Below are 25,135 nucleotides of genomic sequence, written 5' to 3'. Positions count from 1 at the left end.
AGTAAAGCTTACATATAGGAAAAATCGCCCGTCTGTGCACAGATTTACAGCTTTATCAAACTTAACAATCAGCTCAGTGTCTGTCTGCTGCGGGTCTGGCTCAGTGGAGGGTTGAACACATTTTTAAAAATGCATGACAAGACAAGAAGAAGATGCATATTAAGTACATAAAGATATCTTCTTCTCGTGTGTGGCTCAAAGTCTATTAATCTAAAAGTGATGTGTATCGAATAGATGCTACCTCTGAATCTGGTCAACTGGCCAAATGGATTGTGTGTATCAAATCAATTTTCCTGAGTGCATCGAGGATATGTCAAAATGAAACATTTTCAATTTAGCCCCAGCAGGTCCAAGATTTCTTCATCCCGCTGTAAAACAAGGTGCTTACTCTGCAAAAAAAAAAAAAAGAAAAGAAAAGAAAAACAGGCCACAACACGTTGCTAAATGTGGCCGGGGCTTTAAATTAGCCCGGCGCATATTTGATTCGCTGCACCGCCAGAAGAGAGTTACATGACTTTCAGGCACCCGGCTCAGATTATAAAGAAACAATGTAGCCTACTTTGCACACTCCTCACTGCTCTCTTTTCAGCCACATCCTCTTGGATTTTATGACTCTGGTTAAAATGCAACCGTTAAATATTCATGTGCAAGGGCTTTCACCCGTGAAGCAGCTTCCCGCTCTCTTTCAGCGAGCTTTACAGAAAGTGAGAAACTTTTTTGATTTTAACTGACAGGAGCTAAATATTAAAACAGAAGCTTTGGGAGTTCAGCAAAGTGCAGACTGCTCCACTCCAATATCCTCCTCGGGCCGATACGGGGCTCGCCTGGCTTGGCTTTCATCCTCATTGTCCTCAAAGTTTCACACTGCGGCCAGACTTGTGGAGCAAATTAACATGACAATACAAACAATGGAGATGATTTAAAATAAATACTCGGTGGCTCGTTTCCAAAGAGAATCAGCGGACAACGCGCTACGCGCATCACAAACTGTATCTTTGAGAAGAAGAAAAAAAAAAGGATACTCATTAATTTTTCACTTGTTGTCTCGGCTGTTTATTATGCAAAACATTTCCTATCAGCAGCAAAAGCAGCGGCACAAATAATTCATACGTTCCCTCTTATAAGTCCTGGCATGTTTAAATCCAAAATCTATGACAAGTCTGAGCATCTATACATAGAAAAGTCATAATTAAAGTGTAGATTTTGTCTTCAGGTATAGACAGCTGCATGAATGGCACTGAAACGTGATTTAGCTGCGGAGAACATTAGGGAAATGTTTGAGGCTTTATTTGGGTAGATGTTATCCGCATACAAATCAAGGGATGCAACATTCAGAGCCTCTCCAAACAAGCTATTTCCTAGACAAATGAAGCTCAGACATGTGAAGCCTGCATGCCGCCGCACTGCTTAGGGTGGCATGTGTGACAACAGGCCGACATGAGTTGATTTAAACTGCTGAAAATTCATGAGGAGGAAGAAAGAAATGAAATTTCTAACAATACGCTCGCTGTCTGCGATCGGTCGCAGCACAGCCTGCATGAAAAGTTAATTCATTCTGAACTAATCTTTTTAGTGACTTGCGAGTAACGATTCATGCCACTCAGTAATGAATGCAAGACTCAACTGATCATCGGGATATTTATGACAAATATTGTGCTGGCGAATTGTTTCCAAAAATCGAGTGAGCGTCCCGTCCGTCACGACTAGGCATGGGGCGATATACGATATTATCGTATATCGCGATAAAAAACGGCCGCGATAACGTTATCGTGGGGTACTGTAATTATCGCCAATTTTTTTTTTTTTTTTTTTTTTTTTTTTTGGTCACACAAGGCTACCAGCCAGGTACAAGCCAGTGTTATTTTTTTCATGTATTTTATTATTATTATTTATTATTATTATTTATTTAATATTTTTTCAGAGAGTAGTACAATCCGTGTGCATTTGACTACTGTGGCACTTTATTTTCACTCAATCTTTGTGTTGGCCATGCAGCTTTTGTTTTGTATACTACAGAGCAGTGCCTTTATTTTATTATTTTTCCAGAGAGCCGTACTAAGTAGCAGGCAGCCAGCCACTGTTAAAGTTTCAGAGAGTAATACAATCAGTGTGCATTTGGCTCTACTTCGTCACTTTATTTCTATTTGTCACTTATTTCTTTCGACTCTCAGGGAAGTATTTTCTTACAAAAAAAGAAAGTTCAAATAAGTACCGGTACCGGTACTATAGTTTACACTTTGTAATGCATAACATTTACAGTACACTATTTGTTCTCTACCTCAAGTGTCACTGTGTTGAGAATGATTTGAGAATAAATGTTCTGAAGGAACCAGTGGATCCACGGTTAGTGTTTTTCCTTGCATTTTAAGAATTTTATAAGCGACACGCTAATATCGTGATAATATCGTAATCGTGATATTTTTGTCCACTAATATCGTGATATGAAATTTTCATATCGTCCCATGCCTAGTCACGACCCCTAGTTTGGACAGTTGGAGTATGAGGAGCACGCAGAAGTGATTAGGCTTTCATCTTCCTAACCGGTGTCTCCTGCTCCGGCGCTGAGCGGCTGATTGAGATGAATCAAAAGGTTTTTCTCCTCTTTTCCCCTTCTCGGTTTTAAAAGAAGCCACTTGGCAAGAACAGAGTCGAACTTTTCCGTCGTTGTTCAACACCGTCTTTGATCCCAGACAAATAAGAAAAGTTAAAGTGGAGGACGGCTGGCGAAAACCAGAAAGAGGCATTGTTCCACTTCTGGACGGCTGCCTGCTCTCTTGAAAAATGCTCTGTTCAAAGTCAACGCCAGCGACATTACCAAGTCTCCTCCCAGCCACAATTTACTGAAAACAGCTAGAAGAACACTGAAGCTCTGATATCATACACAAGCTTGTCAGAAATACATCATAAGGATAAAAAAAAAATAGAAGAAAGAATAAGCAACCCTCCCTTCTTGAGTTCATAACCAGCATTTAATCCACTGTAATGGCTTACAATATGACAAGTCAGGCAAAATTTACTGTGACAGATTGAATGGGACCCAACATAAATATAATCATAGCTCACATGATCCTCTCCACCTCCCTGCTCCCAAGTAAATGCACCCAGACAAAGCAGGACACGCAGCCTCCAGTAATTTTAAATTTGCTCCTTGACATCAGCCGGTGCCAAATACATAATAGCAACAGTGAAAACAGAAAGTGCAGCAGTTTTAACGGTACTTTGAGTAGCATGGCCTGACTGGCAGGCATTTCCTCTCAATTAAGGAGGTCCTTGTCGATTACTGATAAACCAAAACCGTGGCATGACGTCAGACCTTAAAAGCTATCGTTCCTTACGCGTGCAGCGGCGTATTTCTCTCCAGAGGCTCAAAGCGCTGCCAGTGTTTACCTCGCTCCTTGTAACGCTGCTGAGTTTGGCGCGTATCGTTGGCGACAGGTGTGCAAACACCGCCCGCCAACGGTTTGCATGTGCGAGGAACTATGAAACTGTAACACTCGGCTCAAATTGATCGTATCTGTGAGCCCAGAATGCCAAAAGGAAATCATTTTTATTATATGTTGCTAAAAATTAGCCTCAGAGATAGGGCTGCATGATTATGGGAAGGAAAATCCTAATTATTATCTTTTAAATAATAAAACAAATGTCACTAGCTACTTATTAAGAGGGAACTATAAGGTGGCTTTCAGTTGTGAGCGGGTGTAATATAAATAAAACAGAATTCAACTGAGTTAAAATCACCGTACTGAACAGACAAAACAAGTCTTTCATGCTAAAAAGGATCCGTAGAAATTGATTTAGGGAAATAATAAGATCACATGCTGTTGAAAAGTTGAAAAAACAAATTGCTAGTATGGAATTGCGAGAATGAAAAAAAAAAAAAAAAACAGACGAGCATAAATAGTGTGAAGACTCTTTTACAGAGAAGAGGAGCAGTCGGATTTCTGATAACAAAGAAAAGAATTGTAACCTCTGAGAAAGCTCACGACACATTGGACTAATTCTTCAAAAGAAACCCACTTTCTCCCCTCCTCCCCAACTTGTGGTCACCCCAGATTAGGTTTCACATTCCTACCTCACAAATAACACACACACACACACACACACACACACACACACACACACACACACACACACACACACACACACACACACACACACACACACACACACACACACACACACACACACACACACACACACACACACACACACACACACACACACACACACACTCACACACACAATAAAAGGACAGGAGACAGAGAGGAGGTTTTTGTAAAAGGGTTGCAGGTTGTATTATTCACTACGTTTAGGCTTTTTTTTTTTTTTTTTTTAAATGTTTGGAAATGCCACTGATCGAGTTGTGCAGCTTATGAAACATCAGAGAAAGAAGAAAGTCAGAGCGGCGCCTCTGACGACCCGAGCTTCAGTCTTTCAGGAGACAGTCTCCAGCTTTCCTGACCCAGCTGACCCAGCTCTCCTCCCTCGGAGCATTTCTGTTCAGGTGAAGAGACGGGACACTTCGCTAACACTTCTCATCAACAACCAGCGCAACCATGTGTGGGGTCCATTTTTGACAGAGGGCTGGAGGATGGAGGTGTAGATGAGATGAGGAAGCCAAAATCATCCAAGACTTCGTATACGCGCAACTATTCACCGGAGTACGAGACAGGGGAATCAAAAGATCTTCTTTTTTTTAAACGATAATTATTCTTTCCACTCTTTTTCCTCTCCTCCTTCACTCTCCCTCTCCTTCTCCTAATGGCTTGTCGCGCTGCTTTATCAAGCCGATGCTATATCAGTCTGACCTTGGGATGAACTTGCTGGAATGTCCACTTATGGGAAGATTGGCAACTGTCCTGAATGTTTATCACTTGTAAATAATCATTCTCACTGCAGAATAATGAACTCCACGCTGTTTGGCAATAGTTTTATAACCCTCCCGGGTTTATAAAACACATCTGAATGCTCCGGACCAGTAAGCAAAGATTCTGGTTTTACAGAGTCACTTACGCCTACCAATGACTACGTTTACGTGCAGCCAAAATTCGGGTTATTGCTAATATTCCGGTTACTGAAACATTCGGAATATTCCGTTTCCATGCGTGAGCAAACAGGGTTATCCCTGTATGGTAATTAATCATTTGGGATATCTGGATCAAACCAGCAACGCACGGAGAACATCATGACGCAATTACCGTCATTTCTGCTTCTTCTTCCTGTATCCAAATTCAAAACAAATGCTGCTTCGCGCAACTTTTCGCTCACTTTCTTGTAAATCTCGCTATCCCCGTACTTTCTACCGTCTACAAATGCAGAAATGTTCATATCCTTCATTACATTTATGAAGTGATTAGTCTCCTCCTGGTCTTCCATGTTTATAAGAACTTCCTGGACTCAAAAGACCAGGATTCCTTGTGAACAGAGCATGCGCAGAAAACAAATTCCTGTTCCGTTTGATGGGGATATTCTGTTTGGCGTTTACGTGACCGAATATTCGGGTTTTAAAAGGAGTAACCCAGGGGTCATATTCAGGTTTTTAAAAACCGGAATATGAGCAAATTCGGGTTATTCAAAGGGGTTATTGGTGTTTACATGGCCGTGCAAATTCGGGTTATTGCCAATATTTTGGTTTTAAAAGGGTTATTGAGTGCATGTAAACGCAGTCAATGATGATGACGATTTACTTTACAGTAACTTTAGGAAGTTAAACTGGGCAATTTTGGAAATACTAATCTGTAAACTATCTTAATGCTAAATTATGGGAATGCAAGGGAAATGTCTGGTATTTTTATCATACACAAACATGAAACATTTTTTAACTGGCCAAAGAAAAGTATACCTCTTCATAATACCAAGAACTTGGCCTTCATCTAGACCCAGGTGGCAAAGTTCCCTCTCCACCATAGGGTGTGTAGTGCGGCGTTAAAGGACGTCCGTCACCGAGAGAGGGAGGTCCACGCATGCGTCTGTGTGTGGCTAATGTGCGTGACATCAAATGATGGCGGCTCATGCACAAACGACATCAGACGAGGGAGGTTGAGTCGCGTGACCAAGTGTGAGGGCTGCACACGCTCAGTCATGCTCTCCCAGCCTCTATAGGGGACCGTGGGAGTGAACGGGTTATACATGTGTACCACACCAACCCAGCAGCGTGCCAGCAAAAAAATATTCTTCTTTTAATTGAAAAAATGTGATACTGAAGGAGTTTATGTACCAACGTCTTACTCAGTTGAACCCTTAGCCTATTTTGCTCATACTTGGATTCTCTTGGCAACGTCTCCAGATGAGGGGACTTTAGGGTTTTGAGGGTTAAATGGTGCCAAACAGCTGGAGATTCCAGCATGGCGTTATTCCCACACACAAAGCATTACCACAGGTGATGTTCATGGCCAATAGTGATTAAGAGGGCCGTAACTGGCTGTTTGCAAAGAAACATGATGTGCAGCTAACGAACAAATGTCTGAATGTCCCGGTACCCGGCTCTCCGGGTCCAGCCCTACAGATAATGCGGTGGAAGTGGAGCTCATGTAACAAGTTCAGCTGGATTAGAACTGGATGTGTCCCGCACCCGCTCCACATTTCCTGCCCTGGACTTTGAAGAAGCTGATACGGAGAAAACACAGGAGAGTAAAAAGGGGGGGAGTACAGAGTGTGCAGGACATACAAAACGTATGCTGTTCATTTGTAAAAGTTGCCGTTTGCCGTTATTCCAACTGTTGTCAGCAGCTAAAGCAAAGATTTATCTGATGTGTTAGTGTGTGGCGTAACAGGTCAACCAGAAAATCTCAATGCTAACAAGCTGGAAACAGACAGTACCCAGTTTTATCTATTCCCAGCTTGACCAAACTGTGCGTACGAACGTACTGTGGCTTCAGGAGTCCTGGTGTCCTACACACACCTACAATGATGTGTTCATGTGATTGAAGAATGCAGAAGGTAGACATTTAATATAATTTGCATAAGATTATACTGTTTTACCCAGAATATACCCATATGGAGTTTTTTTTAACTACATTTAATTTAATTGTTATTAACTATCCATCAATTTTGACAGTTTCCAGTTTATTATTTATTGTATCCCATCTGCTGGCATGAATTCCCATCAAGTCCCGCGGGCCAACTTCACATGTTCCTGGAATTTTGGAGACCTAAACCCATTCAGTAAAAATGAATGAATATATATTTTCTGAACTATAAAGGTGCACCGCATTATAAGGCGCACTAAATATATGGTAAAATACCGTACTATAGTGGCTGGGGTTGAGTTACGTATCTACCTACAGCAAATGCAAAAAAAAACAAAAAAAAAACAAGAAGAAAAGTACTGTAGCCTATGTCAAACTTTATTAACAAAATAAAAACCAGCTTTGCTCCGTCTCGTCAAAGTCGCCATTATGCGAGTCAGCGTCGCTGCTGTTTTCTTGAACGTCTGTGACGATTCCTGATGTTTTTAGCGCCGTTACTTCGGCGACACCAACTACATTACCCACAATCCCCCTGACTACAGTAACAGAAATTACCGTAATGATCATATATAAGGCGCATTGCCGGTTTTTGAGAAAATTAAAGGCTTTTAGGTGCGCCTTATAGTGCGGAAAATACGGTAGGTCTGACTATAGGCTAGTGTTATTTTAAAGCAGTCTTTTTACATGGCCACGTTTACCTTCTCTCCACTCGTGTCGTAGGGTTTGCCTCGGAAAAAGACGCACGAGTCGCCGACGGCGTTAGCCAGCGAGTCGCACTTTCCGGCATCTCCGACCTCAGACTGTTTCACACCCCGAGTCAAGCAGAGCAATATCTCCTCTCTCATCTGAGATATGAAGGCTCACCCCATCCCTCCTCTTCCTCTTCCTCCTCCTCCTGCTCCTCACACCTTCTTCCATCACCCCACATGCTAATGTAACACACACTAGAGGAGCCATCCGCACAACTGCTCACAACCACAGCGACACTAAGGATGCGGGGCCCACCGGGTAAGTCATCCCCGCCCCCCCTCCTTCCTGAAGCCCTCCGCATGCCAGGGACATCACGGGCGCAGCCTTGCACCACAGCGTCTGTGACTCAAGCATGCCCTCCTTTTAGAGCAGATGGTCAAAAATAGTGCCCACTGTCAACATTTTCGTAAGCCGTGGGACCCGTTGGGCCACACACGCACACACACACAAAAACACACACACACACACACTCACATACACACACCGCTTGCCAAGAAAGAGCAGGGGCGCAATACATGAATGTGCATTAAAATAATCTCATCAGTTGCAGTTTCTCTCTGCTTGATACAGACAGATTGAGACAAAAGCTTATGCAATCTGAATCTATAAATAGGCGTGTGAGGCATGTCTACATATGTGTCTCTCTGTGTGTTTACATCCTGACAACACTGCCCAAATAATTAGCATTCATCAGCAGCAGTATTTACCACCATGGGATCTGTGATTACAATTCGTGTGAAAGCGTTTCTCGTCTTCGCCGGGATAACTGTTCATTTCCCAAAGCTGGTTGCCGGGGATGAGGCGGCCCGCTGGCCACCGGACGAGGCAGCAAAAAGAAACAGACAGGACATGTTTATAGAAGAGTTATTTAAAGTGACCCCCTGGGAGAGCAGCACACGTGGCTACATGCCAGCGTTTTGAGTCAGGGAACGGTGCAAAGCTGCATGAATACATCAATGCTCATATACGGAAATCCCACAGTCACTTCCACCGGAGCACATTGCTAACTTGGCTCAGATTTCCAGCTATACTTCACTTTCTGTGCGGGCCATATGTTTAGAGGTAGCAGATTTACGAAGGATGCAACATATGCCTCACGTCTCAATGAGTTAAAGTCCCGATCCAGCAGTTGATATTCTCCTTAAATCTCATCTGTCTTCCTCAAAATGTACCATTTTTGTTTTTTTGCCACAAAAGAATCCTCTCAACATCACCGTTTTCCTCGTTCAGTCAATGGAGATTCATGAACTTCGCTAAAAAGGCCACATTTTTCCCTCACAAAACAGATGACAATGGTCATTTTTGAAACCAAATACTGTACAACAATCGTCATTAGCACATATCATGCCGCCATAAGCGTGATTATGCCATGGCTCAACAGGACGCAGTGACTGGTGTCCACTGTATTGGCCTCCTGTGTGCTGATACAGTACTGTATACTCCAACCATGACAGGAAAGTGAGACACAGAACAGAAGGCCTGCCATTTCTGACACAAAATATACCACTTGGAGGTTAAGGGTTAATGCATTTCCACCATATCCAGTGCCGAGACTTCTCTCGTGGTTTTTCTTTCAATGCCCACAGCTGTCACGTCTGCGTATCAGCACCGGTCTGTGATGCATGCCTTGCACCTGGGTAACTGACCGCACACAGACACCACGTTAGCATGAGGGTGCAGTGTAAGCTGACACACAGGCTGTGGGGTGGGGTGGGGTGGGGTGTCACTGCTGTCTACACTTCATCATCAGTGACGACTTCTTTTTTTTCTTCAACTGAGAGAAGGAAAAAAAAAGATGCCTTCAGGTCACAAAAGAGACGAAAACTTGTCAAATTACCGAATGCAGTTAAAGCCGTGCAGATAATAGAGTAAAGCGGACTGCAGTCAACAGATGCTGGAAGGATTAGGCAGTTAAACAGCTGATCAGCAGCTGTAAAAGCTTGTGAGGATTTTAATGCGTTCCCATTCTGAGGTGATGTAAAAGCTTTCTGGGTTTTGGGCCGTTGCTTACGCAAAACCAACTCCTCGAAAATGTGACCTTGGGGTCTGGCACCTTCTGCTACTCATTTCCCCGCATTTGCGCCCATTTTATAGACTTGAAGTTCTTACAGTTTGATAAATTAAGTAACACGTTTCAGCGTAAAACCCGGAAAAGGGCAGGAAATGATCCAAAATGACATTAATGAGAAGATCTACATGAGAAGCTGTTTTTTTTTATTCAACTGCTCCTCATTCTTGAGAAGAAATCTGCCTGTTCGCTCAGACCGCATATGTTGACGCCAGTGGTCGGATCGAAGCTCGGGATTTTATGAAAAATGTCGAAGGTTCTGCACAGTTCATGCTAATAAAAATGCATATATTCCTCACATTTGCTGGGCTCTGTTTCAAATCAATTGAAGAGTCGTGACAGCTGACAGAGGAGCAAATTTATTCTTGCTGGTGGAATTGTTTAATTTGTTATGCTTAGGATTTTCACCATCCTGCGTGGTTCATTAATAATACAGATTAAGTCTCACGTCGATGTATTCGTCAGGAGTGAGGCTTTGTTTACACTCAGGTCTGACTGTTTGCATTAATGTAGCACCTCTGGCATGTACTGTACATGCGTGCAAGTCTCTGGTTGGAGGATGAGATTTTCATACCAAACACCAAAAGTACATCAACATTCTCACCTTCAAAAAGATCAAATGTATTTTTAAAACACACAATCAAAATTTAACAGAGTGCAATTAAGACCCTTAACCCTTGTACTGTCTTTGGGTAAAAAATGACCAAATTCTCGTATCCTTCCTTCCTTCCTTCCTTCCTTCCTTCCTTCCTTCCTTCCTTCCTTCCTTCCTTCCTTCCTTCCTTCCTTCCTTCCTTCCTTCCTTCCTTCCTTCCTTCCTTCCTTCCTTCCTTCCTTCCTTCCTTCCTTCCTCCTGCTCTCTCCTTCCTTCTTCCCTTCCTTCCTTCCTTCCTTCTTTTTTCCCTTCCTTCCTTCTTTCCTCCTGCTCTCTCCTTAAGACCCTTAACCCTTGTACTGTCTTTGGGTAAAAAATGACCAAATTCTCGTATCATTCCTTCCTTCCTTCCTTCCTTCCTTCCTTCCTTCCTTCCTTCCTTCCTTCCTTCCTTCCTTCCTTCCTTCCTTCCTTCCTTCCTTCCTTCCTTCCTTCCTTCCTTCCTTCCTTCCTTCCTTCCTTCCTTCCTTCCTTCCTTCCTTCCTTCCTTCCTTCCTTCCTCCTGCTCTCTCCTTCCTTCTTCCCTTCCTTCCTTCCTTCCTTCTTTTTTCCCTTCCTTCCTTCTTTCCTCCTGCTCTCTCCTTCCTTCTTCCCTTCCTTCCTTCCTTCCTTCCTTCCTTCTTTTTTCCCTTCCTTCCTTCTTTCCTCCTGCTTTCTCCTTCCTTCTTCCCTTCCTCTAGTCTTCCTTCCTTCCTTCCTTCCTTCCTTCCTTCCTTCCTTCCTTCCTTCCTTCCTTCCTTCCTTCCTTCCTTCCTTCCTTCCTTCCTTCCTTCCTTCCTTCCTTCCTTCCTTCCTTCCTTCCTTCCTTCCTTCCTTCCTTCCTTCCTTCCTTCCTTCCTTCCTTCCTCTCTTCCTCCTTCCTTGACCCGAAGACAGCACATAGGTTAATGTTACTTTTGTTTTACACTGTAAAAACTGATTTCTAGGAAAGTAAATAAATCCTAGTAGCAAGAAAATCGGAAGGCAATTTTAGACTATTTTGCTGGTTTTAAGAGTTTTAACTTTTGTTACCTGACTGGTAAAGACGTTTTTGCTTTAAAAAATGAACGACTACATTTATAAACTATTAGGCTTATTTCTCGAGGGGCTGATTTTGCAGCACAATGGTGACAAACCATACACCCGCTGCCGGTTTCCCCAGTGTTCATAACTGTGTCATCGTTCTTGGAAGTGTTTTCATTTCTCTGGTCTTTTTTAACTCCTACCACAGGACGGGGATGTACTCGGCGGAGGGAGCCATCAGTGACATGGACGCATGTTAATTGGTCAAACGTATTAGTGCCAGCACTGATATGTTCCAGCAAGTGCCAGCAGGATGGTGTTTAAAGAAAGAAATCAGTGTAAAACACAACCGGCGCTTTCCGACTGGACGGTTGTGAGGGCTCTCTGAGAGTTGTGGGAACTGGTGAGCTGCCCGAAAAATAACAGACCATCAAGGGCTTTTACTCAGGTTGCATCTGCACCACGGATTCAATTACTAAATGGACATCAACAGCCAGGTGATTAGTAAACGAGTCAAAACCATAAAGGGATTTTAGTCTAATAAGCCCCTGCCAGTCGATTTCAGTGTTTTCTTCAACTATTAGACTGTATAAGAAGAACTGGACAAACTCCCAGTGACATCACCCACAGGTTTTCTGAAGAGCACTTTCTGAAGCCTTGATGCTAATAGGTGGTTTGAGCAGGAACACGCATGAGTTCAGCCACCACCGCTTAGCCAGTTTAGTCTGGCTGGCTTAGCCTGTGCTAACCTATGATGCTAATTAATTTTACGTCAAATTCATTATGATCAAAACTATCAAAACATTGTAATCTAAAGTGTTGCTCCCAAAACAACATCCAAAATGAGTGCTGCCAGAGCTGAAAGGAGGACTAGCAGAGCACCGGAGCCCCACCATCACTCGCCATGCCGCTAGCAGGATTAGCCCACGACGTTTCAGTGGTGACATTGGAAATGACCGAGTTTAGCCCATAGACATAAACATCGAGCGCTGAGCCGTACGTCAACGGCGCCGCCATATTGGATGTGGCAAGACTGCGCTCTAAACTAATACAAGTAAATTGACTTATTTTCATAAAGCGCCTTTCTACAAAGAATTTTACGTTTTACGTCTCATTTATTCATTCACACATGCACTAATATACTTGGGAAACAGTTAGGCACCAAATATAATATATTTAATTTTCTCAGATGGCAAAAATAAGAACTTTATTGATCCCACATAGGAGTAATTCATGTTATATCAGCTATAGAGAACAAGGTAGTGCCGAAAAACAATATATATCCCTCTTCACAAAAATAAGAAAAATAGAGAAACATATTTTCTCATCAACAAAGCATATTTTACATAAACATATTTAAAATTTGGGCCGCTCGGTGGCGCAGTGGGTTAAGCAGCGGCTTATATACTGAGACTACAGTCCTCCTCCTGCAGCGGTCGCAGGTTCAAATCCCAGCCTGCGCACCTTTGCTGCATGTGTTCCCCGTTCTCTCTCTCTACCCCTTTCCAGTCTGCATCTTCAATAAAGGGCCACTAGAGCCCAAAAAAATCTTTAAAAAAAACAAAAAAAAAACATATTTAAAATTTTTCAAGTAACAAAATAACATATTTTTCAGATTTTTTCAGTTATTTTATTGTCTGAAAAATGGTTCAAATATGTTATTTTATTATTTGAAAATATTTAAATTTGTTTTGTTGATGAGAAAATATGTTTCTCTATTTTTCTTATTTTTGTGAGGGGGGGATATATATTGTTTTTCGGCACTACCTTGTTCTCTATAGCTGATAGAACATGAATTACTCCTATGTGGGATCAATAAAGTTCTTATTTTTGCCATCTGAGAAAATTAAATATATTATATTTGGTGCCTAACTGTTTCCCAAGTATATTAGTGCGTGTGAATGAATAAATGAGAAGTAAAACGTAAATATCTTTGTAGAAAGGCGCTTTATGAAAATAAGTCAATTTAATTGTATTAGTTTACAGCGCAGTCTTGCCACATCCAATATGGCGGCGACGTTGACGTATCGCAGCAGCGGACAAAACCACTCGATGATGCGTCTACGTATATAATGTCTATGGTTTAGCCAACCTACGGTTAGCACGGACAGGCTGCTGCTTAGCTAGGCTTCATCCTCGGACCCTTCCAGGCCAACCCTCAGCCAAGTGATGCCAGTTCAATTTAACATAAATTAAAAAAAATGCAACATTAAGCAAACCTACAAGGAAAATGCTGTTGAAGGTTTGCAGTTCTTTGAAGACTCGTCCACTGAATAGCTCTGGGAGTCGCGAGACATGTTAGATTCAAAAGTACCACACGTGTTTAAAGCGCGACAACATTTCAATAGAAGACCTCTCGTGCGCCAACATATGGCGCGAGATGAATGAGAAGCGGTGCAAACGCGTCTCCTTGTTTTACATCTCGATGGCAAACTTACAAGGATCTGACATTTTTGTTTGGGGAAGGAAGGAAAGAAGGGGGTTCGGGGGTGCTTGGGAAAGAGATTACCCTCAGACCTTTTCTTTGGGAGACGGAGAGAATGGGGGAAGGACGCTCCAAGTGTATTAGTAAATCCTAGTTAATTTTGCCCGTCAGAGAACAGTGAGATATGGACCCCCGCGGGGTGTGTTGCTCAGAATCACCTTCATTAGTCATCAGAGGTGTGAATCGCTCTTAATAAAATAAATAAAAGCCCCTCATTACCCGCATAAGACACTGTGATGTATCAGCAAAGCCCCTTGGGAATTTTGCCAACATCCAATTTTTTTTCCTTCATTTTTTGACAAGTGAGATTAAAGCTGTTGAGACAATTTCAAATTCTGCTGGTTTTCTCAGCCTGCGCTGCGATTTAGGAGGGAACTGCGTCTGCAATGCAACATTATCACGCGCTGTACGGTTTGACAGCCCTTCAGGATGGGACCTTGTTGAATTTATAAAAGCTGGGACTTCGGAGATGGTGGATGTTATTCATGATTCAGAGCCTTTTCATTTACACTTAACACTGCTGCGTGTCATATTCTGTGTATGTTTTCCACAGCATGTCACATTCAACATGCATGAGCCCGCGCCTGCTTGGGGCCAAATGGTCCAATTATATCCATCGTGGATTAAAACTCAAGGATTACACTTTTTTTTATTTTCTCCCAATGTTGCTTTCCTAACTTAAATTAAATCCCCCCTCAAAAAACCCCTGCTGACAACAACAAACGTGTAAACAAAGTTTTGGCAAATTTTAATTGCATTTTAATGCAGCTTCACACTCAGCTTCAATTTGATTTTGACAAATTATGCTAAATAGTAGATTTCAGGGCTGTAAGGGATTGTTTTCACGATCAATTTATCATCACAGCACAAGAGAGCAAACACTTTCTCTTTTTTTTTTAAATGACGGTGAAACAGAGAAAAGCAATAAATTATCACATCAATAAAGAAATATTTAATCAAAAACACTCCACTACTCCAGGTTGTCGTGATTTTAAAGTGCTAATCAGTTTAGTCTGACTGATCTTAACACAGTTCATGTTTTTAAGTCAATGCACTACACAAATAAATATCTGTTCTGAGTTTTGTCACATTATAAAAAGATGTATTTAATCACACTAAGCATTTAATCCAGCATGAAGGATAAAAGCACCAGGGAGATAAAATTAGGTTTCAAAATCAGGAAAAGTGAGCAGCGTTCGCTCCTTTGAGATGCTGACAGGTCTCAAACAGCTGATATGGATTAGTCGGGAACTCACTGGTGCACTCTGCAGATGATAAATATTTTGGTTACCTTGCCACACTGCTAACTTTCACCACTTGCACTTCCGTGGCGGTCGGTTCTATCAATACGGCTGTCACACGAGTCAATGACCAGCTGTGTTGACAGAGCACCTGTTGATTTCAGCTGTGTCTGGTCACAGTTGGTGAATCTTTCAGGTGAAAATTGAAGTTACTGTTGGCGGTAATCCTGAACCATCCATTACTGCACCCCCATACAAAATAAAGCAACATTACTGCTGTGACTGTGGTTCTCTGAGTCGCTGCATATCCCTCTCTAATGTCTGTGGTGTGACATCAGCTTTTAATAATAATTAGTAGGGCTGGGCGATATATCGAGATTTTAATATATATCGATATATTTTCAAACGCGATATGGTACGAGACAATATCGTTTATATCGATTATTAAATCTTTTTTTTTTTTTTTTTTTTTTAATGATTTTGATATACCGTATTTTCTGGACTATAAGCCGTTACTTTTTTCATAGGTTTTGAACCATGCAGCTTATACAAAGGTGCAGCTATTCTGTGGATTTTTCTTCCACCGCTAGGGGCGCTCTAACCGGAATTAGAATAAAAACTAGGACAAAATAAATGCAAAGAAGAATACACTACTTCTTCTTTAGCAGATAGAAGTAGGTAGAAGCAGATTTCAAACAGATAAATGGATAAATAAATACAGGTTATTTTCTCTTGGTTCTGTCCAGTTTTAATCAGCAAAGTTGCTGCCGTGTTAAAAGACACTGTTAGGAAAGGATCTATTTAGGTACAAACATCATTTACACTTCAAAATCATTCTGTACATGTAGTAAATATCTAATCTAACAACATAAATATCTGCGACTTGCATATCTTTTTTTTTTTTTTAAATAGAGCAGATGCGGCTTGTATGCAGGTGCGGCTTGTATATCTTTTTTTTATTATTTTTTTTAAAATAGAGTGGATGCGGCTTATAGTCCAGAAAATACGGTAGCTTATTTTGTGACAAATTGACTTGAATGTTTTATTTGAGATTTGCACAATTTTTTTGTTATTTGCACAACTGTCAACCTCAGTGGAAAAGTCTGCCTGTTACTGTCTACATTGTATTAATTGCACAGCGTATTTTAATTTAATTGTTATGCAGGAAAGGGATATTTGTTTTATTTTATTCAAGAAGCATTTTATTCTATATATGCAGTCAGTTTATTTTTATTTAATTTGTTTTATACATTTTGATATTGTGCAGACCTCTGTTAATAAAGGAACCTGTGTGACATTTGGCACGAGGCATTGTATTAAAACTGACTGTTTTTTTAAGGGTTTACCTCAGAAAAAAAATGAAGCTAACAGAGATGCTATGCTATAATGCTTTGGGGGAAACCCCAATTATGGCACAGAAAAAATATCGATATATATCGAGTATCGCCATTCAGCTAGAAAATATCGAGATATGACTTTTGGTCCATATCGCCCAGCCCTAATAATTAGTCCACGACGTGCGACTCCAGTAAGGTCCAGCATATACAGTCCTCCAATAACAGCAGGAAAAGATTGTAAACACATGAACCTTAATTCCAGCAAAGGTTTTCTCCACTGGTGTGTAGTCCTCTAACATCTGGGGTTCGGCATTTTAACTTCTTCTCTTCCCAAAAATAATGTCTTGGCAGTGGTTGCTGTCCTCAAGACTTTTGAGCTGCTTTAAATAACTTTTTTCTTTTAAGTGGACAACTTTATAAGCCTTTTATCCATCACGTTTCCATGCAAAACATTGCATTTTCTCCACTCACCACTGAAATAATCTCATCCCACAAAGCCAAAAGTATGGTATTTAACCCTATTAATCAGAAGACGCGTGTTTACGTTCCAAAGAAACTGCGACTCCCCCCCAGCATGGCTGCAGCTGTAAGTGGAGTCAGCTCCATTGTTCAGGCTAACAAGGGGTGCAGAGGTCACTTGCATTTTCACAAGAGCTTTTGCCAGAGGGGTTGGGGAGGCAGCCGGCGCGCTGCTCCGTTCGGTATGGATCTACACTAAAGCTTTTTCTATAAATTCCCAGTCTATTATAGAGAGGGATAGATTAGATTAAGTGAGATTATGTGGAGAGAGGCTCCCTAAAAAGAGCAAAAATAACACACTTAGTGTTTAGCAGGCGAGTCAACTGCGGGATTAAGCCAAAAGAGCATGTTGAAACCCAATGCTAATATGCACAATGGTCATCCATCCACAGGCTCAACATTTAAGCACTCCTAAACACTGATTGACAGAAGTTGTGAGCTGCAAATATGTGACTTTAACACTTCACATTTTGTAATAAAACCCAAAGTAATCTAAAATTTCACAAGTCCCTTAATCCGAAACAGCAGTTTGACTCAGCATCAAACCACCATCCCTATCAGGCCCTGTCTCTCTCTCTCTCTCTCAGTTTCTCTCTCTCTCTCTCTCTGCGAGTACAGTCTGTACAATAACAACTCCGATCACCATTGCAACCAAAAATATGCACAAAGTGGTTGCACACTCTAACATGATTAAATGATGTGTGGTCTGGCGTCACTCCCAGCACCTCTCCCATCTCTCGCTCGGCTCTCTATCTCCGTCCTGCAGGAAAGCAGACGCACATAGATTCCCTTTCTCTGAGCTGTGTTTTGAAAATAGAAGCCTCATATTAACAGTCAACAGCGAGGGCTGACAGGTACAGTCTGACCGCTCTCTCCGCTGCACCGTCCCCTCCCAGCGGACGTCTGGTCGGTGCGAGTTACTGCAGCTGCGTGTCACGGAGCGCAGCGTCGCAAATCATCACAAACACACGTGAGGAATGCGGGATAACATACAGCAGAAAAATATAGGGTGGGATGGTGCAGAGACAATTCTGAGAGGCGAGACAAGTATTTGGATCGCTCGCCGAGACGAGTCCTACACCGTAATCACACCAGGGTATGAAAAAATGCTGATATGATTCATTGCCACAGCTGGTTAAATCAGAGTTAATTCCAACCTCTCTGTGTTTGCAGGTGTAATCAAAGTTTCCCCAACTGAGTGTCAACATGCACACGAAAAAGATTAGTGAAGTTTAAAAGAATACAAATGACATTTATTTTCTTGTAAAACACTGAATTTTCACATAAAACCGGCTAAAACAAAAGTATTTTTAGGTGTTCACAATCGGTTCAAAAACCACTAAACCTTTTGCGCTGCGAAGGCTGACTGTGAAAAAGTCCACAGACAAAAAACACTTGATTTTGGTTTAAAAGGAAAACTTTCACAAGAGGAAAAAAGGCTGAAAGTACAGTATGCAATGTCCCAATGGTGTAATAACACCTAAAGGTTGAAGTGCAACTTACACTTCTTTTTTTTATTAAGTATATATGTTGCTGTCCGATTGAATGTGATCTTTATGTGCTATAACTGCAGAAATATAGAGGTACATAAATACATTCATAGCTGTGCTTCTACCTGGAAGCGGCTCCACTAACAAAGTTGGTTGGACTCTTTTTATCGCTGTGAATTATTGCATTAGTGCAGGTTTTATCACTTCCAGCCGTTCAAGAAACAGTCCCCACAGTCAGGCTTATGTATGTAAGCTAGTGTTCTTGCCGTGATACGGGTTGTGCAGTTGCCGACGCTTGTTTACGGCACTCAACCAGTCTCAAAACCGGCAGCGATTTTTCACATGAAACTGAGTGTGGATGCAGACAATATTGAGGTGTAAATCTGATATGATGAGAAATAGGAATATAGAAAAATAAAGGTCATTTTGAGGTCCAGGAGTGCAAAAAAACAGTATTCATAAGCAGAAAAAGTGCACATGCCTTTATTGTGCAGGAACATGTCTTCACAACAATGGTCTTCTGTTCCCAGGCGCCCCTCGACATGCTCATATTACATTTACATTGTTAGTTTTTACACATATGTCCAGTTTTCATCCACACAGGAAGCTAATTAAATGCCGTACCACCGTAACAGTGTTTAGTGCCTATTTTAGACAGACCAACCTCAGATTTGATGGAGTTTCAGATAGGTATTCAAAGCCAGAACAATGTGCGAGTAATTCCCCTTCACAATGTGTGGCTGTTTTTGTGTAGCAATGCCATCACACCTGTAAGTAAGAGCGACACTGATGGGGGGGTGAGATACCGCTACACAGAGACGGGAACCGGAGCACTTCTTTCTATTGGTTAAAGATTTTCCTTTCTTCTCCGTCTTGACTTACCCTCCCCTGCCACTTATTATCGTATTATTCTTATTATTTATGCCTTGCACCCTCAGGCTCCACTTAGATATTTGTTAGACTTTAACACGTAAAGGCAATCATTACCCTTACATTGGTAACTCTCCTGCACAGCGGTGCCTTTTCTTTCCTTTTTTAAATCTTCGTCGAATTGCCAATATGTCCACTAATGCCTTTTCACACCTTTTCAAACATCTCAGGCCCCGTTTACACATAGCTGGGTATTTACAAAAACGGATATTTCCCCCTCTACGTTTTGAAAAATTCCATCGTTTACACGAGATCGTTTTCAAAATCTCTTCGTTTACACGAATCCGCATAAAAACGCTGTTAACGTCATGCCAGCCAATCAGAATCCTGGAAAAAACATCAACAAATGACACGTGTAACTTCCAGTAAAGGCTGGTTTATGGTTCTGCGTTACACCAACGCAGAGCCTACGGCGTAGGGTACGCGGCGACGCACACCGTACGGCGCGCATCGCCGCGTACCCTACGCCGTAGGCTCTGCGTCGATTTAACGCGGGACCATAATTCAGGCTTTACTTCCAAGACGGAACGAGAGTCTTTCGTTTGGAGTGACAGAGAAGTGGAGTTACTTTTAAGTGTGACTTTAGAATATAAAACAGGTAAAATACAAGAAAATATTGACGGTGGCCAAACAAATTGTAAACACAGGTCGCACTCATGACCCTGCTGGTGACGTTTCTGTCGGATAATGTGACGTAAATCTCCGTTTTCCTCCGTTTTCTCTGTTTAGACGCAAACTTGAAAACTGAGTTTTTGAAAATCTCCACTTTGGCCGGAGTTTTCAGAAATGATCGTTTTTGGGGGCTTTGAGCTCCGTTTTCGTGTAAACGAACGGCCAAAACGTATGAAAACGCCTCAGTTTTTGCTCCGTGTAAACGGGGCCTAACTCTCCATCAAGACTGTTTTGAGCCTCCGTAGTTGTTATTTCTTCATCTTGGCTGCTCTCTTTTTATCTAAATTCCAAACTGTCTTTTTGTTTTCTCCGATGTAAAATCAACTCTTGATATTATCATAGTACATACTTAAAAAAAATCTAGTTCATGCAAAATACGTTTTAATCCCTGAGGTTGTTAACTAGAAAGATGCACTCACAGCAGCCAATTTAGTTTATAATGAGTTGCATCATTATCAGTTTTTTTTTTATGGTAAGCGTTTAACTGCAATGTAACAATGTCTGTAAAACAAGTAGCGGAGGTTTTTAAAGCTCTCAAACGTGGCCAGATTGTAGTATAAAAGTATCAGAAAATTCCTTTCCATTCAAAGTTAAACAACTGCCTGTTAAATAAGCCTTTACAACCCGAGAATAGCTCAAAGGTAACACAATAGAAGGATTAATAAAAAAAACTAAGTGCTGTTTGACAACAAGGGAAACCTCATGATTTAACAATTTAACAGTGACACGCTTCCTTGCCCTGCACTCTTTCAAAAAACAGCCATACAAGCAGGTTGATTCTCCCAAAGAATTGATTCTGTTAAGCAGAGACAACACAAAAAGGACCTTGAGCAAAACCTACACAAACCTCCCACAGCCTCTGGCTGCGGAGGAAGAGCACTCTTTCTCATTCGAGTGCTTAAGAGAACTCCTGGTACGCAGGAGCTGCTCACCACAAGTACAATTCCCAAGCTGATCAATAGCGTAATGACATTATACCGCATCTCAGCACCCTGTTTACCGGCCACTGAAGCACACAGATTGTAGGTTTAAAGACAAAACATAATAACATGTAGTTTTGCTTTTATAAAGCCGTTTTTTTAATCAAATCAGCTTTTATCTCGAAACTTTTCAGGGTGGTGAAGTGGTGTCAAGCCCGGTGTTGTATGCCTCAGACGGACAACATTTTGAGCAGCTAGTTTGAAGCGCAGCGGCTCTCGGTTTCCTCGCAGGCTGGCCAGCGGTGCTTCTGGAGGTAATGAGGCCTCTTGTGTGTCCTCTCTGATCCGAGAGCTGAATAATTTCCCATGTGGCACAGCCATTTCCAGCTTCCGCCTTCCCTCTCACCCCCGTCAGGTAAAGGCGGAGAGGAGAGAGAGAGCAGAAAATCTCCACCGTGAACCGACAACATGTTGCCATTGTCAGTCCAAGGGGCCGCATGCAGACCCCGGAAAAGAAAGAAAAGCTGAGATTTTTACTCTAAAATAATCGTAAACTTGTATTTCTTTCCACTTATTTTCCTGTTTGTCACTCATCTGTGCAGTGGCGTCAATTCAGTGGAAGCTAAGGTATGGCAAGGTTACGAGTCACAGAACTTAACTAGAGTATCAATCAACACGTCCAGCAAATACTCATCACAGAAGTCTGCTATGTAGCTTATCTGTGTGGTCAAGAAAATTGGAACTTTTTCAAATGCAGTCTCGCTCACTGCAAAAACTCAAAATCTTACCAGGAATATTTGTCTTATTTCTAGTTAAAATGTCTCATTTTTAGTCATAAAATCTCATAACACTTAAAACTAGAGTCATCACCAGAAAAATAACTTGTTATTTTACCATTTTCACCTGTTTCAAGTAAATTTTCACTTGAAATAAGTAGAAAAATCTTCCAGTGGGACAAGATTTATCTTCTCATTACAAGCAAAACAATCTTGTTCTACTGGCAGATTTTTCTACTTATTTTAAGTGAAAATCTACTTGAAACAGTGGTTGTTTTTGAGTCTTGTCTTAAATGTAATGAGATTTTTTTGACTAAAAATTAGACATTTTAACTAGAAATAAGACAAATATTCTTGTTAAGATTTTCAGTTTTTGCAGTGTATAATAACTAGTGAAATCGATCATGTTGTTCTGATTTGCATTTGTAGTTATTCTATATGTATTAAGTAATAGAATAATCAATACAAATAGACACAGAGTAATTCCATAAATGTATTTAAAAAACAAACATTTACATTTTCCCTTGAAGCAAAGGTGTGGCGGCTGCCGTACCTTGCCATACCCAATTGACGCCCCTGCATCTGTGCCACAAGCAAAGTTGTATCTGGTGCTTTTGCGGTTGTATTCTGTTTGGTTGTGTGCTGAGGCTTTTCATTGGTCAGTGGGACACTGAGAGTTAATAAATGGTCTACTTCAGCACCCAGACACACGTGCTGGGTTGCAGATCTCTGTTTCAATGTGTCTTTTGTCTGACGGCTGGTGTTTCAACATCCTCAACTTGAATAGAAGAAGGTCAGCCTGGTGGGGTCTGCCCCATGGTTATTCAGGAGCCCAACCTGGGGGCCCCACAGCCGTGGGCTGAGACTGGGGGAGAGGAGGGGACGGGACAGAAAAAACCTCCTCCCTCTGTCTGACACCACCGCCTCCTCCCCTGTGAAAAACCAGTGGAAGTTTTGAGTTTCTCCAAGCAAGCAGCGCTCCATTAGCGTTTAATCACACGTGCCATCAAGCGCTCGGGATGCAAGCAGATTGAAAGTTAGGGCTCGGGGGCGAAAAGCAATCCAGAGATCAGGTAGGGGGAGAACTTCCTGTGTTGACATCATCTCTATCGTCAAACCCAACAAACATTACATGACACACAAAAAAACGCAAACAAGCAACCGAGGATTGCCCTTATTGATGGCATCCCCCCGCAGATGTTTTGCGTGCAACCCCCCCTTCCTTCAGCAGCTGGATCCAAAAGAACGCTCTGCTCTGCAGGACAAAACTGGGATGCTGCTGCAGCTAAAGGCAGACACGAGGAGAGGGAACTTTTCAACAGCATAACAAAAACAGGAAGAGCTCTCCTGGCCATCTCAATAAAAGGAGAAGAGAAACATTTGTACTGACATTTGTTTGCAAGATTGATACTCCCAAAGTGGGATGTTTAGAAACAGGAAAAAATTATAGAGCTGCATAAACTCCCTCTCTCTTACAGTCTGGCTTACTTCACCCCCACATTAATGATAGATATTTTGTATTTTTTTTCCTGGACAAGGGAAAGGGAGCACTTTTCTAAATGAAAGGGTCTCCCTCAGTCCCAGCCATCCATATTCACACAGCAGGAATTCACAGATCCAATATGCAAAAATCTCAGCGACCTCAACCAGGGCGATCAAAGCTTTTCCATCCAATAGTGCACACACGTGCTGCTGTTATCAAAGTTCACAGACGTGCATTTTTAAGGTGACATTCAGTGGGTAATCCTCGCACACTCGCACTGCGGTGACCGAGGTCTCGCCGGTGTCCATAGTTATTCTGCAGCTCCAGACTCGCCTCATCTCCACAGGAGGAACCATGTGCTTTGTGCGCATCAGAAGCTGGAGCAGCTTTTACGCACAAGCGTGCAAAAACAGGGACGATTGATTTCTGATTTTTCCTCAAAAATAAAAAATAAAAAACCCCAAAAAAGGCTCACACAGCCTGCAACAATGTAGCCGGTCCAAGCCCCCCGGATCAAGGCGGGCATCTGCTCCCACCCTCGACCGCACAACCTGCTCCGCAGCCCCGCCGGCAGAGCCAGAGCCTCATCCCGGGGACCAGGGCACAAGCTGCGGCTTCCATCGCAGCCTCAGACCGGCTGCTCGGTGTCACATCAAGCGGTCACTCTATTGTTGGGAAACAATCTGAGCCAAAGTGGAAACAAAAACAACACACACACAAAAAGAAAAAAGCCCTCCCGGTATAGCGGAGGCTGGCCGGCGGGGACAGCGAGCAGCGAGCAGGGGGGAAGTTTGCAGCTACTCACCGGGGTCTCGGGCGGAGAAAGTCCTCGGTAAAATGCTCGGCTTCTCTCGGTCCTAATATCTTCCCCTCTCGCCGAGGACGGGCTCCGCGTCAGTGGGAGCGGAGCGGAGCGGACTTACTCGCGGGGAGCGCAGTAAGTTGAAGTGTCAGATTACATGGGGCTATTCTGCTGCCGGAGAGACCCGTGCTCGGCGGCCGCCCGCAAAACGCGGAGGAGGAGGAGCGGGGGGTCGGATCAGGGGCCACCTGGAACCGCAGCCGCTGGAGGAGCCCCGTCCCAGACCACTGTCTCCATTAGAGGAGGGTTATGGCTGGTTAATAGGCCGCTGGGGCATTGAAATGTTCTACTGAATATGTTCAACACATAATTGTTATTATTGCTGTTTATAAACAAATGTCACATAGTTTCTTTTCTTTCTTTCTTTCTTTCTTTCTTTCTTTCTTTCTTTCTTTCTTTCTTTCTTTCTTTCTTTCTTTCTTTCTTTCTTTCTTTCTTTCTTTCTTTCTTTCTTTCTTTTATAATAAAAACGTTTTATTTCATTTCTAAATGTTTAAAACAGAATAAAAACTATTAATCTTGATTAATTTAAATTGATAATAATTCATTATATATATATTTTAAATGTAAAAGAAAAATAGTTTATTCATTATTTATTTTTTATGATTTTTATTTATTTTGTATTTAAAAGGTGGTTTAAAACCAGTGTCACGTGGTTTAAAACATCTCAAACACATTGCATAATATTAATAATGAAAACCTGAAATGCTAACTAATGCTAATTAAAAGCTGACTTTTAAACAACTTAATTTTTTCCAAAGCTTTTAGTCAAAAACAAAATCTGTGGTAAAATATTTTGATTTTTTTTTTTTTTTTTTTACATTTCATTTCATTCGTTTTACACTTTTTGATGTAATTAATTCATCAAATAACATGTATATTATTAGTGTATTTATTTCGTTGAAAAACACTGAAATCAATTTGAATCTTATAGCCTATGAACACGTGGTTTTAAAACAGTTTAGAACAAGTATTTA

At 41.8% G+C, this 25,135-nt stretch overlaps 1 protein-coding gene across 10 annotated transcripts in view; it reads right to left on the bottom strand.

Moving 5' to 3' along the window:
- The window catches only part of LOC133418761 (zinc finger MIZ domain-containing protein 1-like), a 165,337-nt gene extending 141,050 nt beyond the window's left edge, over nucleotides 1-24,287 (bottom strand). For 6 of the 10 annotated variants that reach the window (XM_061707577.1, XM_061707576.1, XM_061707581.1 and 3 more), the window contains exon 1: nucleotides 24,102-24,287. The gene's annotated coding sequence lies outside the window, so the exon portion shown is untranslated. The remainder of the gene's footprint in view (nucleotides 1-24,101) is intronic. The other 4 variants (XM_061707585.1, XM_061707580.1, XM_061707583.1 and 1 more) reach the window with 1 other exon arrangement.
- Nucleotides 24,288-25,135: the final 848 nt, after the last annotated feature.

This window comes from Cololabis saira, chromosome 19, assembly GCF_033807715.1.
Source record: "Cololabis saira isolate AMF1-May2022 chromosome 19, fColSai1.1, whole genome shotgun sequence".
NCBI classification, from domain to species: domain Eukaryota; kingdom Metazoa; phylum Chordata; class Actinopteri; order Beloniformes; family Belonidae; genus Cololabis; species Cololabis saira.
Note: the sequence above shows the minus strand (reverse complement) of the source record. Positions and strands in the feature narration are given on the sequence as shown.